A 13,581-nucleotide genomic window follows, 5' to 3' on the forward strand; every position below is an offset into this window, starting at 1 on the left:
TTGGGTTGTGGTCAGGTGATTGTGGAGGCCAAGTCATCTGATGCAGCACTCCATCACTCTCCTTCTTGGTCAAATAGCCCTTACACAGCCTGGAGGTGTGTTGGGTCATTGTCCTGTTGATAAACAAACAATAGTCCTTTGAATTCTAAATAAATTATTGACAGTGTCACCAGCAAAGCACCCCCACTCCTCCTCCATGCTTCACGGTAGGAACCACACATGCGGAGATCATCCGCTCACCTACTCTGCGTCTCACAACCAAACATTTCAAATTTGGACTTATCAGGCTAAAGGACAGATTTCCACCGGTCTAATGTCCATTGCTCATGTTTCTTGGCCCAATCAAGTCTCTTCTTCTTATTGGTGTCCTTTAGTAGTGGTTTCTTTGCAGCAATTTGACCATGAAGGCCTGATTCACACAGTCTCCTCTGAACAGTTGATGTTGAGATGTCTGTTTCTTGAACTCTGTGAAGCATTTATTTAGGCTGCAATTTCTGAGTCGGGCAACTCTAATGAACTTATCGTCTGCAGCAGAGGTAACTCTGGTTCTTCCTTTCCTGTGGCGGTCCTCATGAGAGACAGTTTCATCATAGCGCTTGATTGTTTTTGCGACTGCACTCAAAGAAACTTTAAAAGTTCTTGAAAATTTCCACATTGACTGACCTTCATGTCTTAAAGTAATGATGGACTGTCATTTTTCTTTGCTTATTTGAGCTGTTCTTATCATAATATGGACTTGGTCTTTTACCAAATAGGGCCATCTTCTATATACCAGCCATACCTTGTCACAACACAACTGATTGGCTCAAACGCATTAAGAAGGAAAGATATTCCACAAATTAACTTTTAAGAAGGCACACCGGTTAATTGAAATGCATTCCAGGTGAATACCTCATGAAGCTGGTTGAGAGAATGCCAACAGTGTCATCAAAGCAAAGGGTGGCTACTTTGAAGAATATCAAATATCAAATATATTTTGATTTGTTTAACACTTTTTTGTTACTACATGATTACACATGTTATTTCATAGTTTTGATGTCTTCACTATTATCCTACAATGTAGAAAACAGTAAAAATAAAAAAACTCTTAAATGAGTAGGTGTGTACAAACATTTGACTGGTACTGTATGTAATCTGGGGGACCCCGACCTCCAGGGGACCCAAAAAATAAAAACATATTTTTTTTTTGGGGGGGGGGGGCCCTTGGAGATCCGGGGCCCTGGGGGACGTAGACCTGTGTGCCTGTTCGGTAATTCAGCCTTGCTCCTATCATCTCTTTCTGCCTCTCCCACCCATATCTCTGCCTCCCTCTCTATCTCTCTCTCTAATCACCAAAGAGCGAGGGGGAAATATCCTTGTGTCATTAGCAGCATCTCAAAGTCACAGTGTCCTCTAGCGTATGCTGTTTGACAGGCCCTGCCAAAAGAATTAGAGTGAGAAATGATGGTGCCATGATTAGATGTGGAGCTCAGGGAGAGGGCTTCATCCAGGGGATATGGGGGATGAGAGGACCTGAGATGAGAGGAGAGAGAAGAGATGGATGGAGGAGAGGAGAAGGCCTGATCCATGGATACTGCACAGATGACAGGGAATTGAAGAAAGAAAGAAAGAAAGAAAGAGAGAGAGAAAGAAAGACAGAGAGAGAGAGAGAGAGAGAGAGAGAGAGAGAGAGAGAGAAAGAAAGAAAGAAAGTAAGAAATAAGGATGAGAGAGGAGAGAGAAGGATGAGAGCAGAGAAGAAGAAGTACTAGGAGCTGACATTTAGAGCACCTGATCCATATTCATCATCAAAGCAGGCCTCAACCCTCTCCTCAGAGTCGTGACCCGAGACACAACCACCAGAGATCTGAGGGGGAAAAACAACAATCTGTTTCCTATCAGTTCTCAGAACCCTAACACACTTCTAGAGTCCCTCTGTTCCGTCTACATTCCTATAAAGTCTCCCTGCATCCAAAATGGCACCCTATTCCCTCCGATCTCTTTATAGTGCACTAGAGCCCTGATTAAAGTAGTGCACTAGGGGGGGAGAGGGTGCCATTTGGGACGCAAGTCTGTCTACTATGCACTGCCGCGGTGTTTCATCTACCACAGTCTCCTCCAAACGCTTGCAGTTCTCTCCGTTTTCCACATTCTCTCCTAAATCTTCCTGGTAAACTCCTGCATACTTGCATTATATTCTCCTGAAGTCCCCCCCCCCCCCCCCCCCCCATTTTCTTTACAGTGTCTTACAGTACACCAGCAAGATACTGGGAAAGAGGATCCAGTGGCTCAGTTACAAAACTCCTAGTACATACTGTAAACACACATGCACGCACTGGCACACGTACACGCATACCCTCTCAGAGCGCATCAGAGGTGTGTTGGTGTGTAAGCCGTATATCATACGTTATATTCAGAGCATGAACGCGAGGAGTCAGCAAGTCTGGTAGCAGCTGCTGAATATTCAGCTCTTGCGCTCACACAGACACACTGCTCTCTCTCTCCCTGCTCCACTTTCATTAAGGGCCTCTCCTACAGTGGCCCCTCCAACACTTAATAATAATAATAAGAGGTGTCTTTATAATGGATCACCTGGAGGGAGGCCCCGCCTCTCAGACCATTCGCTATCTGACATCATTTACACCTCCTGCTCTGATTGGCTGCCTGGCAGGGGAGAGGCCCGGCGCCGGGGGTTGACGGACAGCTCAGAGGGAGGATGCAAGTCAGATGGGCCAAGGACATTCCCTCAGAGAAAGAGGGAGGGAGGGAGATATAGAGAGAGGAGAGAGAGACAGGAGAGAGAGAGAGAGAGAGCGTGAGAGAGAGAGAGAGAGAACACTCACATTCTCTTACACAAGAGAGGAGCAGAGCAGAATTTGGTTTGAGTCAAATCAGCTGAGAGAGAAAGTGATGAGTAACAGTATTGAATTGAATGTTTATTTTGAATCACTGTATTATTTGTTATGAATGAATCGTCAGGGAAAGTGCTGCTCTGTTGGTCTAAAGATGTTAGGCAAAATTGACTGTGAGATGCTAGGGAGGTTGAGAGTGTACTTGTACTGTAAGTCAGCACGCTGTGTTGTGTTGTGTGTCTGTTAATAGATGGTTAGTGAAGGATCTGAGAATGTGTGTGACACAGGAGACACACACACACACTCGTGACCAATGGTTGGAAGGCAGCTGTTCCCTTTTGCTATGGTGCAGCCCAGCCGTCGTCTCAGGTGACACACACACACACTGCTGGGCCCACTGTTTATATCATATGGGAAGGTATTTTTTCCCCTTGTCCTGCCAGGGAACAGGCCCCCGCCTGGACAGACACATGCTGAGTAAGAGAGAGAGAGAGAGGGAGAGAGAGGGGGAGGGAGAGAGAGAGAGAGAGAGAGAGAGGGGGGGGGGAGAAGGGGGAGAGAGGGAGGGAGAGAGAGTGAGAGAGAGAGAGACGGGGGGAGGGAGGGAGAGGGAGAGAGAGAGAGGGGACGGAGAGAGGGAGAGAGAGGGGGGGAGAGGGAGAAGGAGAAAGAGACAGAGGGGAGACCAGCAGAGGGAAGACAGGATCAGTTTAGGGATTTTACGTGTGATGATGCTGCTTTGAGTTCTACTGTTTGTGGCCGTGGTTAACATTCCGTGACCAAAACCACGTTTGGAACAAAACAAAGTCCATACCCAATGTCTATTGTGTCAGGGTGTAAGTTTGAGAGTGTGATTATAACTTTGGGATTGAGTGTCTGAATAGTGGTCATTGAGCTAGACCACGGCAGTGTGGTTTGGTTTGTCCCTGAGAGGTTAAGTATGAGTCCCAAATGGCACCCTATTCCCTATATAGTGCACGAATTTGTACTCGAGCACCATGGTCCCTAGTTAAAGTAGTGCACTATGTAGGGCATAGGGTTTCATTTGGGACTGAGCCTTAGTCTAGCTGAGTTCTTACAGTAATCAGATAATCGCTGGAAAATCACTGTAATGTATTTGCTTGGCTGTCTACAGCACACAAAGGGTTAAGTCCGTTCTGATTTCCTCAGACTCGGAGAGTCCAGTGTGTGTGTACGTGTGTGCGTAGCCAGTTAAAGAGACTGTAGAACGGGAGTCAGCGATAGATGGGTGTAGCCACAAAGCTTTCAGAAGAAAACAGACAGCTACTTTTCTAATCCTAGATACACAGAACTAGATGGCTGCTCTCTGTTTTTCCACTTATTTGGGACTTTTTAAAAACCAGACGATTTGGCTAAAATCTTCCTCCTCTTTTGTCCTCTCTGATTTTTGTTATTTCTCAGTTGAGCATCAACAACAGAGGTCAAACGGTCAGACACCGAAAAACTGCATCTCCGGTTACATAGTTACACACACACACACACACACACACACACACACACACACACACACACACACACACACACACACAATTACGAGACACAACAGAGGGAGATCAGTTTCAAAGCCAGTCTTAGTCTCAGTGGCCTCGCTACAATGGCACAGCGATTACAGGTCTCAGTGGCCTCACAGCTGAAGTCTAATCTCCCTCTTACAACAGAACAGCATAAGACAATAAAACAACCATTAGACAAGCTATTCTCAAGACAAAAACCTATACCACTCCCTTTAGACAAGGTACATTTTGGGATATTTGATGTTAATTCTATTATATATAATTTATATTTGAGATTTTTCAAAGTAGCCACCCTTTGCCTTGATGACAGCTTTGCACACTCTTGGCATTCTCTCATGAGGTAGTCACCTGGAATGAATTTCAATGAACAGGTGTGCCTTCTTGAAAGTTACTTTGTGGAATTTCTTTCCTTCTTAATGCGTTTGTTGTGACAAGGTAGGGTTTGTATACAGACGCCCTATTTGGTAAAATACCAAGTTCATATTATGGCAAGAACAGCTCAGAGAAATGTCAGTCCATCATTACTTTAAGACATGAAGGTCAGTCAATATGGAAAATTTAAAGAACTTTAAATGTTTCTTCAAGTGCAGTCGCAAAAACCATCAAGCGCTATGATGAAACTGGCTCTCATGAGGACCGCCAGTGGAAAGGAAGATCCAGAGTTACCTCTGCTGCAGAGGATAAGTTCATTAGCGTTACCAGACTCAGAAAGTGCAGCCCAAATAAATGCTTCACAGAGTTCAAGTAACATCTCAACATCAACTGTTCAGAGGAGACTGAGTGAATCAGGCCTTCATGGTCAAATTGCTGCAAAGAAACCACTACTAAAGGACACCAATAAGAACAAGAGACTTGCTTGGGCCAAGAAACACAAGCAATGGACATTAGACTTGTGGAAATCTGTCCTTTGGTCTGATGAGTCTAAATTTCAGATTTTTGTTTCCAACCACGTCTTTGTGAGACGTAGAGTAGGTGAATGGATGATCTCCACATGTGTGGTTCCCACCGTGAAGCATGGAGGAGGAGGTGTAATGGTGTGGGGGTGCTTTGCTGGTGACACTGTCAGTGATTTACTTAGAATTCAAGGCACACTTAACCTGCATGGCTACCACAGCATTCTGCATCAATACGCTATTTCATCTGGTTCATGCTTAGTCATTTGTTTTCAGCAGGACAATGACCCAACACACCTCTAGGATGTGTAAGGCCTATTCTACCAAGCAGGAGAGTGATGGAGTGCGTAATCAGATGAGCTGGCCTCTACAATCACCTGACCACAACCCAATTGAGATGGTTTGGGATGAGTTGGACATCAGAGTGAAGGAAAAGCAGCCAACAAGTGCTCAGTATATGTGAGAACTCCTTCAAGACTGTTGGAAAAGCATTCCAGGTGAAGCTGTTTGAGAGAATGCCAAGAGTGTGCAAAGCTGTCATCAAGGCGAAGGGTGGCAACTTTGAAGAATCTCAAATATAACATATATTTTGATTTTTGTAACACTGATTTGGTTACTACATGATTCCATTTGTGTTATTACATAGTTGTGATGTCTTCACTATTATTCTACAATGTAGAAAATAGTCAAAATAAAGACTAACCTTTGAATGAGTAGGTGTGTCCAAACTTTTGACTGGTAGTTATTAGTTTAGTACAACTGTACTACCATTTAATAACAACCACTGTATTACCATATAATAACAACTACTGCATTACCATATAATAACAGCTACTGCATTACCATATAATAACAGCTACTGCATTACCATATAATAACAACTACTGTATTACCATATAATAACAACTACTGCATTGCCATATAATAACAGCTGCTTTATTCCCATATAATAACAACTGCTTTATTCCCATATAATAACAGCTGCTGCATTACCGTATAATAACAGCTACTGCATTACCATATAATAACTACTACATTACCATACAATAACAGCTACTGCATTACCATATAATAACTACTACATTACCATACAATAACTACTGGATTACCATACAATAACAGCTACTGCATTGCCATATAATAACTACTACATTACCATACAAAAGCTACTGCATTACCATATAATAACAACTACTGCATTACCATATAATAACAACTACTGCATTACCATATAATAACAACTACTGCATTACCATATAATAACAGCTACTGCGTTACCATATCATAACTACGGCATTACCATACGATAACTACTGCATTACCATACAATAACAACTTCTGCATTACCGTATAATAACTACTACATTGCCATACAATAACTACTGCATTACCGTATAATAACGACTAAATTACCATACAATAACTACTGCATTACCATACAATAACAGCTACTGCATTACCATATAATAACTACTACATTACCATACAATAACTACTGCATTACCATAATAACAACTGCATTACCGTATAATAACAACTGCTGCATTGCCATATAATAACAGCTACTGCATTACCGTATAATAACTACTACATTACCATACAATAACTACTGCATTGCCGTACAATAACAACTACTGCATTACCATAATAACTACCGCATTACCGTATAATAACAACTACATCATTACCATATAATAACAACTACTGCATTACCATATAATAACAACTACTGCATTACCATATAATAACAACTACTGCATTACCATATTTTTTTTTAATCGCCTTTATTTAACCAGGTAGGCCAGTTAAGAACAAGTTCTCATTTACAACTGTGGCCAAGATAAAGCAAAGCAGTGCGACAAAAACAACAACACAGAGTTACACATAAACAAACATACAGTCAATAACACAATAGGAAAATCTATGTACAGTGTGTGCAAATGTAGAAGAGTAGGGAGGTAAGGCAATAAATAGGCCATAGAGGCGAAACAATTACAATTTAGCATTAACACTAGAGTGATAGATGTGCAGATGATGATGTGCAAGTAGAGATACTGGGGTGCAAAAGGAGCAAGAGGATAAATAACAATATGGGGATGAGGTAGTTTGGTGTGCTATTTACAGATGGGCTGTGTACAGGTACAGTGATAGGTAAGCTACTCTGACAGCTGATGCTTAAAGTTAGTGAGGGAGATATAAGTCTCCAGCTTCAGTGATTTCTGCCATTCGTTCCAGTCAACGTCAGCAGAGAACTGGAAGGAAAGGCGGCCAAAGGATATAATAACAACCAGATGTATTACTATATAATAACAACCATATAAAGTTGTTTTCCTCCATTGTTAGTAAACAATGTGTTTGTTTACAAACAATGTATAGCTTCAAAATATGATCTCATGGACACTGTCAATCATTGTATCCATAGCGCCATTTCCGAATTTGAGTGATATTACATTTCTCCTGCCCCAAACCCTCATCTTTGTATCCAAACCAAGTGGCTGGGCTGTTATATAAATGAAGTGACAGGGCCAAATCCCCGATTGTGTGATAAATGCATTTGATAACAGTGTCTGCCATAGAGGGATGCCGCAAAGGAGGTAAACACAGTAGATAAATCTGATTGGCCCTGAGGTAGTTTTTTAAAAAAAACACTCCGGCTCCTCCCCTCTCGCTAGCTACCATGACTTTGTATGGCTGCTTCTAACTATGACATCACTGTAGCTAGCCAGAGAGGAGAGGACCAGAGGGACTGACGTCACCCCTCCTTCTCATTCAATGTCAATTACGTAACTATGGTGGGAGCCATGCCGATGGTGCATATGGCAATGGCAACCCTCACGTGTGGGACACAATAAAACAGACATGACATCACTGCAGAGAGAGCGAGGGAGAGAGAAGGACAGAGTGAGAAGCGAGAGAGAGAAGGACAGAGAGAGCGAGAGCGAGAGAGCGCGAGAGAGAGAGAGAGAGAGAGAGAGAGAGAGAGAGAGAGAGAGCAAGTCCATGCTATGGGGATAACGTCATGGGGGTTTTGGGGGATGTGCCACAAGGTCCATCTAAAAGAACAGAACAGCCAAATGACGCCAGCCAGGACATTATGCAACCCAAATAACAGTCAACAGACTAGGAGGTTTGGCACGAAAGTAGAAGGGCCAGCCTGTCACATCAAATGATGCCCAATCATTCACCCACTTATAGATGTGTGGGCTATTCCAAATTGGATGCCCCTGGCCTACAGTGGTGTGTGTGTTTGGTCTGTCTGTCCAGACAGCGATATGAGAGACTACTCTTGGGTGTGTGTGTTGCTTGATGAGTGATCGAGGCAAAATAACACACGCACACAGAAAAACACAACACACACTTCCCCTCGGCACGGCCCTCCCCGCATAAGCAAACTCTCCTGTCGACAGGAAATCCTTCCACCCACGTCCCTGCCTCGCTTAGCAACCAGCGTCACGCTATACCTCCGCCGACACACACACCACACACACAATCATACACAGTCACACACAAAACAACACATACACTCACACAGAAACCCACACATGTGCACTCACACGGACAAGTCAGAATTGGAAATTTAACATCTTATCTGACAAAAACACAAGACAGAGCCCTCTCCACACGAGCAGTGGCATTCCTGGTCCGACACACTCCTTAAACTCACTCACTCACCCACACCAGAATCATCCCTTCAAATCTGTCGGCAACCTCAGCTAGAAATGAGAACATCTCTCAAAATATAAAACCTTTTTTTTCATCCCCGCTCTATTTTTACCCGAGCTTTATAAGGACTGAGTTAGTTAGCAAGAGGACACACTCACACACACACTGTTCACACACACACACACGCTGGGCGCTCTCTTACTGACGTGAGTGGAGCTAATTGAGCCAGGCTCGCTGTGCTGTGGACAATGACTCCATTCGGGCACAGCAGGGTGGCTATTGAAGAGTCAATGACAATTATAACCTGGGGGGGGGGGACACAAAGACCATCGTTCTTCTTTCCATTAATATGCTGTGGTTCCACTATACGGCTTTAGACTGCATTAACACAGCACTAAACGCACACGCCGCTTAGCTGAGGAAAGAGAACTAGGGAGGAGGGTATATGTGAATTAGCTCAAAGAGAGAAATTACGGTCTTTGTTACTGCTGACCTATGTGTCAAATGAAAGTCATTATTGACCCATTGGGTTTAGGATGGATGGTATCTATAACATTAACTGGCCTTCACCCTCACATCCAGACTACACAGGACTGGACATGTCTATTTTGACTAGGCCAGACCAATGCTGGGAAACCAATAAAGAGGACCAATAGCTGTAGCCCAGCATTAGTTGTCTATGGTAAGCAATTGATCAAGCACATGTTTTATCTGGGATAAATGAAGGCTCATTTCAATTAAATATGACATGGAAATCGGACTTTTGCATCAGGCATTTATTGATGTTGGTGGGGGGTACGGGGAAACGTCAGTTACAGTGTGTTTGGAGTCCAGACACAGTGAGAGCTCCGACATAGGGGGTCTCTTCATTGAGACTATCAGGGCGATGTAGGGCTGAGATCCTAAATGAACACAGCCAATGGGGATCATTATCTGAATGAACGATGCCATACGGTGAGGCGGGTGAATTATGAATGAACTTCACTAGATCACGACAGGTTCTCTCGCTCTCTCTCTGTTCCCTCCGTCTCTCTCTTGCTGTCCTCTCTCTCGCTCTCTTTCTATCCCTTGCACTCGCTCCTGTCCCCCCCACTCTCTCTCTCTCGCTCATCAATATATAAAAGTAGCAGAGCCAATCACCCACACAGACCACAGACACGGAGAGACAGAGACAGAGACAGAGACAGAGAGTGAACATTCCCTGCACTGCCGTGGATACACATTTACACACAGACAGAGATGTAAACACACTCGCACTCGAACAAACACACAGATTAAGGACAGGCGAACAAACCCACGGAAAGTCACACACAGGATTCTACCGCCATACGATAATACAAAACAAATACTGTTGCACGTGTAAATAAAGAGATTCTGGTGAACAGATGAAACACATGCAATAATGACAGACTTGCTTGTTCACTCTTATCAAACACAGTGGCCCTGATATGCTGGCGAATACACAAACGCCACGGTTAGGGAGTCCATTTATTATAAATATATTCAGAGAGAGAGGGGGGGGGGGGGGAGAGAGGGAGAGAGAGGGAGACAGAGAGGGAAAGAGGGAGAGAGAGATGTGGTGCGTGTCTGTATGTGTGTGTGTGTGTGTGTGTAACGTGATGTGATGTGATAGTGCTCACCCTGTGCCACGCGCTCTTTCCACTGTTGCTGTGCGTCTGATCAGATCTGCCTCTCTCAGCCTATTTGCCGCCTGTCACACTCGCACGTACAGTACCCAGCCCCTTATCCCCATACAAGAGTCCCTTCTTAATCTAAGCTATGACATACAGCTCAATTCATCCCCATGTATTACAAGACTTTACCCAAAGCTGACTAAAACATCACTCTTCTCTCTCTATCCATGGACACAGTGTACAGTATACCAACAACACTAAACCACCGAGCTCAGCTGATTAAAACCTCCCCATCGCTATCTCTCTCTCTCTCTCAATTTACTCTCTCTCTCTCTCAATTTTCGATTTACTCTATCTCTCCTTCTAACATGAGTGGATGGGGTCCTCCTGTTCCCTTAAAAGTGTACACTCCTCTGGACCCCTTCCCTCCAGTCAACGACTGTCAACACTCACTTAGACTTTCCCCTTTACTCTCCCTTCAAAACAAACACATAACTATCCCTCGCTCTGTCTCACTGAAAAACACAATGTCTCTCTACTTAGAAGTGCAGAAGCAGCACATGTCAACACTTAACCTCCTTTGGTTGCTAAAGTCTACACACACACACACACACACACACACACACACACACACACACACACACATACATACATACATACATATACACACACACCCCCTCCCCCCATCACCACCACCACCACCACAGACAGCGATTGAAAAGAGCCATAAAGTCACCTTAGAATCCTTCTGTTGTCCAGACGAGCCCCTTCCTTTCCTCCTCTCCGATAGTTCTACCTCTCCTCTCCTAGTCTGCAATGTCAGTTCCCTCCACTGAGCCTGAGCCCCTCCATTTCCGCCCCAGCTCTGCGTTTCTGGCACTGAGCAACACAGGCGACTGACTGCGTTCCTGTAGTCTCCTCTCTCTCTCTCTCTCTCTCTCACTCTGCTCTCAGCTCTCTCTCTCTCTCATTAGGGTTGTGTGTTCCACAGCTCAGCCAGTCAGCTTGCCTGGCCCACCAACAGGAGTCCCAGTCTTCTCCAGGGTCCTAGTGCTAGTGTAGTTCTCTGAAAGAATGCCATTGTCTCTGAACAGAGCTCTTCCTCCCTCAGAGCGTCAGCAGGTTACCAGGGCAACGAGGGCCTGCCTAGAGGGAGCTGATCAGATCATGCTGTTCAGAGGCTCCAGTAGGCTAGACTGACTAGCTGACTGACTGGCTGACTGGCTGACTGACTGACTGACCGGCTGACTGAAGGAATTCCTCAACACAGGAAACACTCAACTAAAGAAAGAAGCATTGAGCCTTTGTCATTTATACATTCTTAATTCAAGTTACTATATGTACCAGTCAAAAGTTTGAACACACCTACTCATTCAAGGGTTTTTCTGTATTTCTTCCTATTTTCTACATTGTAGAATAATAGTGAAGACATCAAAACTATGAAATAACATATGTAATCATGTAGTAACCAAAAAAAGTGTTAAACAAATCAAAATATATTTAAATGTAACATTTCTCAAAACCACCCTTTGCCTTAATGACAGCTTTCCACGCTCCTGGCATTCTCTCAACCAGCGTCACGAGGTCAATTGGAATGCAATTCATTTAACAGGTGTGCCTTGTTAAAAGTAAATTTGTGGAAATTCTTTCCTTCTTAATCGGTTTGAGCCAATCACTTGTGTTGTGACAAGGTAGGGTTGGTAAACAGAAGATGCCCGATTTGGTAAAAGACCGAATCCATATTATGGCAAGAACAGTTCAGATAAGTTTAGAGAAACGACATTCCATCATCACTTTAAGACATGAAGGTCAGTCAATCCAGGAAAATGTTTCTTCAAGTGCAGTCGCAAAAACCATCAAGCGCTATGATGAAACTGTCTCTCATGAGGACCGCCACAGGAAAGGAAGACCCAGAGTTCATTAGACTTCATTAGACTTACTAGCCTCAGAAATTGCAGCCCAAAGAAATGCATCACAGAGTTCAAGTAACAGACACATCTCAACATCAACTGTTCAGAGGAGACTGTGTGAATCAGGCCTCCATGGTCGAATTGCTGCAAAGAAACCACTACTAAAGGACACCAATAAGAACAAGAGACTTGCTTGGGCTAAGAAACTCAAGCAATGGACATTAGGCTGGTGGAAATCTGTCCTTTGGTCTGATGAGTACAAATGTCAGATTTTTGGTTCCAACCGCCGTGTCTTTGTGAGACGCAGAGTAGGGGAACAGATGATCTCCGCATGTTTAGTTCCCACCGTGAAGCATGGAGGAAGAGGTGGGATGGTGTGGGGGTGCTTTGCTGGTGACACTATCAGTGATTTATTTAGAATTCAAGGCACACTTAACCAGCATGGCTACCACAGCATTCTGCAGCGATACGCCATCCCATTTGGTTTGCGCTTAGTGGGACTGTAAATTGTTTTCAACAGGACAATGACCCAACACACTTCCAGGATGTGTAAGGGCTATTTGACCAAGAAGGAGAGTGATGGAGTGTGTCATCAGATGACCAACATCAGAATCAACCGGCCTCAAGCCAATTGAGATTGTTATTATATATTTTTTATTTAACCTTTATTTAACTAGGCAAGTCATTTAAGAACAAATTCTTATTTACAATGACGGCCTACACCGGCCAAACCCTAACCCAGACGAAGCTGGGCCAATTGTGCAATTGTGATACAGCTTGGAATCCAACCAGGATCTGTAGTGACCCTGGTAGTGACACTGTAGTGACGCCTCTAGCACTGAGATGCAGTGCATTAGACTGCTGTGCCACTCGGGAGATGGTTTAGGATAAGTTGGACAGCAGAATGAAGGAAAAGCAGTCAACAAGACTATTGGAAAAGCAATCCAGGTGAAGCTGGTTGAGAGAATGCCAAGAGTGTGCAAAGCTGTCATCAAGGTAAAGGATGGCTACTTTGAAGAATCTCAAAATATAAAATGTATCTTGACATGTTTCACACTTTTTGGTTACTACATGATTCCATATGTGTTATTTCATGTCTTCGCTATTATTCAACA

General features: G+C 43.8%; 1 protein-coding gene across 1 annotated transcript in view; it reads right to left on the reverse strand.

The window, feature by feature from the left end:
• ches1 (checkpoint suppressor 1) overlaps positions 1–11,517 on the reverse strand; it is a 46,967-nt gene extending 35,450 nt beyond the window's left edge. The window contains exon 1 of the mRNA XM_031837384.1: positions 11,293–11,517. The gene's annotated coding sequence lies outside the window, so the exon portion shown is untranslated. The remainder of the gene's footprint in view (positions 1–11,292) is intronic.
• Positions 11,518–13,581: the final 2,064 nt, after the last annotated feature.

Source organism: Oncorhynchus kisutch, linkage group LG12 (assembly GCF_002021735.2).
Source record: "Oncorhynchus kisutch isolate 150728-3 linkage group LG12, Okis_V2, whole genome shotgun sequence".
NCBI lineage: Eukaryota > Metazoa > Chordata > Actinopteri > Salmoniformes > Salmonidae > Oncorhynchus > Oncorhynchus kisutch.